The following is an 8,376-nucleotide window of genomic DNA, read 5'->3' on the forward strand; positions in this document are numbered from 1 at the left end:
GGAAGCTACATACATGAAGCGGTTATTCGTTGGACCCAGATGTGCAGCCCCTCATACTGTCCACTCTTTGCCATTGTTAAAATTGGATTTAAGACGGTAGCACGTGCCTGTATCTGCGAAAGAAAGAAACAAAGAAAGAGTAGAACGGAAGATAAAAATCCCCAACGCTGAGATTAATCTGAAATGAGGTCATGCTTTCGTTTGTTGTGTGTTCCTTCCCAATGGCTGAGATGAAAAAAAAAAAAAAGAAAACAAGACCGATAGAAAGCAATGTCTTGTAAGCCTCAACTTGTACGTAACCTGGCCCATTCTAGGGTCCTGCTAAGTGGATTATATTATCATACTCTTAAAGAATAGCAAACGTCTAACAATCTGCCAACTACCTTCCTGCTATTTGGAGCTAATCATAATGTGTAGGAAAGGGGATAGGCATGGATGTATATGTAAGGATGTTGCCCCATTTTTGTTGGGCTGGGTACACAGTATTATAGAAATGGATAACAGCCTTGCATTCCCTCCATAAAAACGAATTGGAAACCCCACCTTCCTTACAGTAATCATTCTACTTTTGTCTATTGCTGTGATTATACGATGGATAAAGTAAAATTGATTGAAAATATCTTCAAATAGAATGTCATAGGTGAGCCGGTAAGGTGATCGCCCTCTAGCGGATGCAAAATATGAATTCGAGAATATGCGAGCAGATTTAATTGAAAATGTCATTTACAAGATTTTTATTCCTGTATTTTCATCCTACAAAGCAGCTGTTTATTTCGCTTTAATTTTAATCCAATCTTACGCTCAGTTTTTGTTCTTTAGACTGCCTGAAGCTGCTCTTGACATTTCATATTTTACGCTTCCTTTGCTCTCCCCCCTCCCAACCATAACTCCAGGCTTTATTGCCATCGTTACCATAGCAACATGAGACTTGTTCACACAGTGGTAAAACATTAAAGCCAGTTTGAAGGAAGGCGCTGCTAATTTCCCAGCTGCTTCAACCAATTTCGCATCTAACCATTACCTTCGTATTTTATAGCGAATCGTCGATTTGCGGACTACCAGGTTCTTTCATATAACGGTTTCAAGTAAAATCGCCATTACTATCACCCCCAGGTGCAGGTTTCAGTTTCGGTTATTGATGGGAGCCACTGTAATATTTCTATCTGCTTCGAAATCGTTCTAGACATCACGCCATCCGTTTATGCGCATCCAGCATGTGTCAGGATGCTCATAACATAATTAGTCTTTCTAGATCTCCGTACTTTGACTGAAGTACATAAAACTGAAAGGAAATAATAACTAGTAATAGATTATAATTGTACTTCACTTTGTAGCATCGGTCTAACTTCAAATTCCAGTTGATGTGTTTCTATCCGGCCTTTTCCTCTGAATTCTGCTCATAATACGATGCACTGAAACTAATAATTAATGTTGCTATGGAGAGGTCCCAGTGGGTTATCGCTATTGAGAGATATCGATTGCAGCTTCCCCCCCCCAGCTCTGAAACTTTATCATTTAGTTTCAAAACAACGTTAATTTCCGAGCTTTTGGGGGCTATTGTGAAGTTTCTGTAGAGCGTAATCCCATTGTTCAGTCCTTGTATTGCTGCTTGTCTATGAAGTCTGATAATGATTACTGATAAACACGATATATTGCGTTTTACAATGCATAAATTCGTCTTTGATAACACCAACATCACGTTGCCATGGCTACCGTTGGGAATCTATACACTTAGAGGAAATATCGTATTTCTAACTCTTCCTTATAAAGAGATGGCTTGTAAATTGCATTTTAATATCATTTTCGGCTAGCATGTTGTTCTCAGTACAGATAAACTGTCATTAAGAGATTTATAAACAAAACCGTATAGAGCAACTGTGGTACGTCAAGATACTCTTACACGACCTAATTAGAGGAATATTGAAACATGATAGGCCGAGTAACGAGATGTGTGCTTCAAAATGAAATTTAATGATAGCTTTTCAGAACGACAGTATACAGGAGGGCTATAATTAGTGTTCATATGCTGCAGAACATCTGCAGAGAAAGCTAACTGATATTGGCAAGGTATACTATGGAGACACCATTCTGCTAAAGAGAATTTCACAAAATAGTTCCAAAACTCACCATTAGAGTGTGCACTTAATCTTTATACTACGGCATCTCATTTATTTTAGTGTTATTGATAGTACTGCAGTAGCTAAATGATGAAAGGAAAAATTATCATTTTTAGGCCACCCAAATAATTAAATTCATCTGCCATGCATTGTGTATTATGTCCGTAAATTGCGTGTGTTCTATGGTCGATTTGCCTGTTTTGCTGGACGAAAAACCCGAGTTGTCTGCTGCCAGTGAAAAAAACCTTGATATTTACACCTGAGACCGACTAACTCAGCCACGGAGTGAAAGAAGCCCATTAAAGTTACTCGCGTCATCAACGTGATTCGAACCCGGTATAGGGAGGGCGGTGACGATACCACCCTTTTCCATCCGATATGGGGAGAACGGTGACGATACCATTGTGCTACCGGCGCAGCATGATGAAAGGAAGCGAACATTTTCTGAATCTGCCAAAAAACAGGAAAAAAAATTCTATTTTTTTTCTCCCCTTTTACCTTCTCGGTCGCCGAAAAGAGATCGTCCAATTCCTCTTTGAACTTTGTTAAACTTTCCGCCGCAACCACCATGGCAGGCAGTTTATTCACAATCTTCAACACGTTGCCCGGAGCGTGCGTCTGTTACTCCCCAGAATTTTATATTTGTGCGTCCTAGTTCTGTCTTCTGCCAGTGAAAATATACCTCCTCGCTCATCTTACTGATTCCCTTCAGGGCCTTAAACACCTCAATCAAGCACCGCCCCCTGTTTAGTTGTTAAATTTTGTAGTCCGCACTTTCTAAGCCATTCTTCTTATCATTATCATTGATTAACTCTCCTTCACTGATCTTAGCAACCAGATTAGTGAGGGAGAGCTAATTGCTTGCAGAATAGAACCAGAACTGAAAAACCTGCAAATCCAAAACACAATATTCTAAATACGACCTGAACCTCACCATCGTCGTATATAAAGTGATAATGACGTCTTTTCCCTACTTTCGAAGGTCCTAGATAGCATTGACTGGACACCATGTGCCTTCCTGGCCATCTGTTTACATGGTAGAAAGTTTCATGTCTGACGGAATCGTAATTTCCAAGTAATTTTCGTTCTGGACCACTTTTAACTCCCCCCCCCCCCCACTAGCTTATAAATAACTCCTGGATTTCGGTTCTCCATATGTAAAACCTCACATTTAGAAGCGTTAAAGTTTCAAGATCATTTATCAACCGATCTAAGTCATTTTGAAGCAAAATGACCTAGTTCTGGTCGTTGCAACCTTTAAATCATCAATAAACTTTGTCCAGTTTACCCTGCACCCTCTCAACAGAGTCATTAAGAAAGATGAGAAATAGACTTCTCACTCCTGACCCCAGAACGACTCCACTTGCTGCACTGGTCTGTCCTAGGAATGTCAATATATTCCTGTTATCTCCAATTTTTCAACCAGCCTTTGATCCAAAGAAGGATCTTACCAGTATAATCCCAGTTTGCTCTAGTTTATATTTGTATGTGTTGACCTCCGCTCCTGATGATCATTATGGAAGTAATTTTTACAGGATTCTGCTACATAGTGTGTTTATCAAATATGAACTCTTTCTTCAATCAGTTTCTCTGCAGATATATTGCACTAAAGAAAATTGTACAAAATAGTTCCACAACTTGCCACTAGGGAGTTTGCGCTACTCTTTATACCAGCGTATCTTATTGTACACATCGAATACCTGGGTCCCCCCTGGCGCTGACTTTTGGAGCTACATTTTTGTAGCATTCTCCTCTCCATAGAGTGCCTATCAAATATGAACGCTTTCGACCAATCAGTTTTTCTCTGAAGATTTGTCGGGCTATGCGAACTTTAATTATAACCACTCTTGTACTTTAAATCGGAATAGCTTCGCTTTCTGAGTTAGTTGCGTTATTGATTGTACGTCTTGGATGGAGAGAGAGAAGGAAAAACGACTTTATTCAAGCAGCTCTCTTGTCTGTGATGATTGTCTTAGAACGTTTGACTGAATGAGAACCTGAGAGTCAGAATTTTTATAAAGATGTGCTTTCCCTTCGAAGTTATTGGACAGACCGAAGTAATTTATTCAGTAATATTCAGGTTTCTCTGAGTGTGAGAATGTGACAGACAGAAATAGAAAAGTTCAGCTATTTGCTATTAATCTAAAAACACGCGTGTCAAGTCCACGTGGAAGGAGTTAGGCAAATCAGAATGCCTGTGGTCAGGTTCTTCGCTTACCGCAGCGAGCTTTTTTCAACTAGATAAACCTGATCAATAGCAATACGAGCAGCACATTTTTCGAAGAATCCTTTCGGTGCTGATGTTTGAATAAAAGCAGAGAAACCTGAAATGAGCCGCATACAAAAGTAAATGATTTTGCGTAAGAGAAGAGAGAATTTCTTAGAAAAGATTTTTTTGTCCCAGGAATAGTTTCTTAAGAATAAGAAATATTGCTTGGTGTGCAACTAAAACGCCTTGTCTGGATGTTGCGTTTTTATTCTGTTTTTCCAATGCGAGCATTCAGAGGATGCTATCGCCTGACAATATTGTAGCCTCACCGTTATCCGCAGTCGAAAATAGCAATTGCGGAAAGTTTATCCCAAGGGAGGAGATGACTAGAAGTAGGAAGAGCGAGAAATTTTTAAATTCCTTCTATCCTACGACACGAATTCGGTGGAGAATGTTTCATTGTCAGGCTCAAGGATGACATCTCTTTATTGGCATCACTGGATTACTTGTTTCTGAGTGAAGTTTCCCTGTTGTCGTAAAGGCCTTAATGGATTTTCCAGCAGCAGGATTATCGTAGTCGACGGAAAATCTCTTTTGAAGCCGTCCTTGTGCTTCGATTTCTGCCCTTTTGGAAACAATAAAAGTGTTTTTCTTAGTACCACAATATGAGTAGGTCCGTTCTTAGAACTCATTCTTATCAAGAGACTGTTTGGTCTTCTGTATAATCTTTTACTTTAGTGAATTTAAAAGAAACGGAAAAATTCTTTAAAAACAGGCACTATCGGTGTAATGTTTGCATTTATTTATCCTTGAACATGGACAGAGGACATATATTATTGAGTTACTTTTTGTCAAGCCATAAACCTATAGCCCACGGGAAAATCCATATCCAATAAAGCTGAACAACAAAGAGAAAACATTTTCTTTTTTAGGAAATATGGGCAATTCTAACAGTCTCTAATGTATTGAATTTAACTCCAAGCATAAAATTTTAATATTCATTACTTCAAGAGACAGAAAATAAAAGATTTGCGTCTATATATGAGTAGAATGTTATTGCAATTAATAATATAGTAAATTAAATACAAAATATTTTTGTTCCCTCCCTTTGTATTGACATCTGAAGCTTCTCTGATGAGCTGTAGTCAGCCATCACTGAACCTTCCCTCACTCTTACTTATCAGATATCTCTTGATGAAATCTTTCGCTGTATTCATCTCAGTGAGCATCCAGTTCTACAGGGAAAATTTTAAATGAAAATACTGGAATTGTACTTTTACGCGGACGTATTGCAGCTTTCATAAATTCTTTAACACCATTTCAAAAATACTGACGATAGGAATCTTAGGCAGAGCGGACCACATAAAGTTTGACTAATTTTCCCTCTCCTGCATATTGTGAGAGGAATATTTTTTCTGAATGAAAATAATATTTACAAAGTTATTTGTTCTTCAACTGACAGCGATGAACTCCAGTTCTGTCTTGATTCCATCTCACTCTGGCCCAATAAAAATAATTTGTTTCCAAACCTGTTAAAATGTAAATTATGTCGCTTTCGCCCGAATCGTGTAGTTAGACCCACCGTCCATACTGATTATTATATTGGAAACTCTTTAATTGCAAGTATTGATACGTGCAAGGACTTAGGTGTCCTATTTCGATCTCACCTTCTTCCCACGTTGATCACGTAATATCTCATACTTCTAAACTTCTTGGATTAATCAAGCGTTCTTCCTCTGTTTTCAAGAGTTAAAGTTATAATTCTTCTCTACAAGCAGCTTGTACATCCCATTTTTGATTATTATGATATTAATTTGATCTCCACAACAGGAATATCTTTCTCACAGACTTGAGATAATTCAAATTAAATTCATTAAATTCTTATGTTATCGAAATCGCATTGCCTTTCACCGTCGAAATTATAAAGCTCTTTGTGGTCGCTTCAGAATCAACTCTTCACTCTAGATGGCAACTCCATGAGTCCTTTTGTCTACAATATCATAAACTCTGTTATCGAGTCGCCATTTCTTCTTGAACAAATACCTTTCACTATACCCCGTTTGAATTCTCGTTATAAAATTAATTGCTCACTGTCTGTTCCTCGTACTCATCACCTACGTGTGGTAGTCCTTTGTTTCGTTGCCTTCAGGTATTGAATAATTACAATATTGATTTTACACTTAATCAATCTATTTACAATAATTTGCTCCTTACTCTCTTTTCTTAACGTAATTTTTTATATATTTTAACTCAAGTTTTGTATTGATTATTACTGTTTTGTATTTTCTGTAACTCCTAGCATTCTCACCTTTATTTAGCGTTTGCGCCCCATGTGTGTGAGAAATGAGTATATATAAATAAATAAATAAATAATAAATTTATTTAGTAAACATATGCAATTAATGAAAATGGGATTCTTGTGAAAACCTCTTTTTATTGGATTATAGAATTCATCCGAATTATTCGCTTTACCCAACACTAAGTTCAAAGTGAGTAGCTTTTTCGTAGTTCATTGCAACGTGATATGGAATAGATAACTTTATAATATCCTTCCTCTTTTTCCGTAGCAAAGATTGCTTAAAACAACCAAATGAATTCTCCCAAATATGAAATAATTATATGATACAAAGCAAAAAGGAATAATCAACTATAATGCTAAATTAAGGAAAAATATTAGTAAAAAAAAACAAGAATATAAATTTAACTATTAAGCTGTAGTCTCCAATAATTTTTAAAACATGAATATTTGAAATCCTTTATATAATGCACAATTATTTGCTTTACCTCAACCACGGAAATTTTCAAATTTATTAGCGAATTAAGCTAAACGTGAAAAAGCAGGTATAAATCAAGCGAGAAAATAGCACTTTAAATTACCAAAGTCATTACTGTCTATTTAAATTTTTTGAATAATTTAACATTATATAACTTTTTATTTAACGAATATGCGCAAATAGGTTCCACTGTAAATTACTAACAATAGTAAGGACAAATAATCAAAAATATGTTGGATTACCAATCGGTTGTCTAACTGCATACTTAAGACAGATATCCAGTGTTAAGTAAATTGGAGTATTCGCTTTGTCCCTGATCCTCTTTGCTACAGCATCCCTTACCTTACTCGTAGCGAAAAACGAAGTAAGATCTTTCTGGAGTTTGCGAAACAAAGCTACTTTGGTACGGTTTTCTAAAAGGTTTAGCCCTTTCAATATGAACTTTAGAGTGCAGCGGTTGAACCGAATGCTATTTGTCGAATAGTAGACAGCAAGTTCGAAAATTGTAAAGAATACTGTGTTGTAACTTGATATCTCATACAGTACCGATTGTTGCAATCTGTTATTTGGATGCTGTATAGAATGTTTCGACTTTGAAGAAAATCGAAATATATAAATCAAACAGAAATGACAAACCTTTCGGATCTCTCTCTCTTTCTCTCCCCCCCCCCCACTATCCTCTCAACCACCTAGCACATCACTAAACTGCGCGCTTTATACTGATCTCCAACCGTGTATCCGAAGTATAATAAATTCGCTTTCTGAATCAGTGGAGCAAAATTCTCTCACACATAACAAAATTGATCATGATTATCAACATCCTTTCGAAACATTATGCGCAATATAAAATATTTATACAACGCACCAAAGAGCAATAAATAGATCAACACTGATATACATAAAACAGACAGTAATAAAGTTGGAATGACATGCAAGTTTGTCGACTGTTTACCACATGATACTACAGTCTCCTGGCCAATCGTTAAATGAAATTTGCTTTTATACTCTCCAAGTTGAATCTTTGTGAGTTGTGACATTTTTGCCGTTTTTCAGAGAAATCACAAATGATCAGGTATTTTGACTCTAATAGTGCAATTCACCCAATAAGAAATTGAAAACTGGTAAGTAAACACAATTGACAAACTACAGAAAGTTCAAGATCTGCACTGTAGGTACATATGATAATTATTTATACTGCATTTTGTTTCCCCATATGCAGTATGACACAAACGTTAATTGACAAATTACAAAAACCAACTTGCCTAAAATTATTTAA

The sequence above is a fragment of the Mastigoproctus giganteus genome, chromosome 5 (genome assembly GCF_048544385.1).
Source record: "Mastigoproctus giganteus isolate SK-2022 chromosome 5, ASM4854438v1, whole genome shotgun sequence".
Lineage (NCBI taxonomy): Eukaryota > Metazoa > Arthropoda > Arachnida > Uropygi > Thelyphonidae > Mastigoproctus > Mastigoproctus giganteus.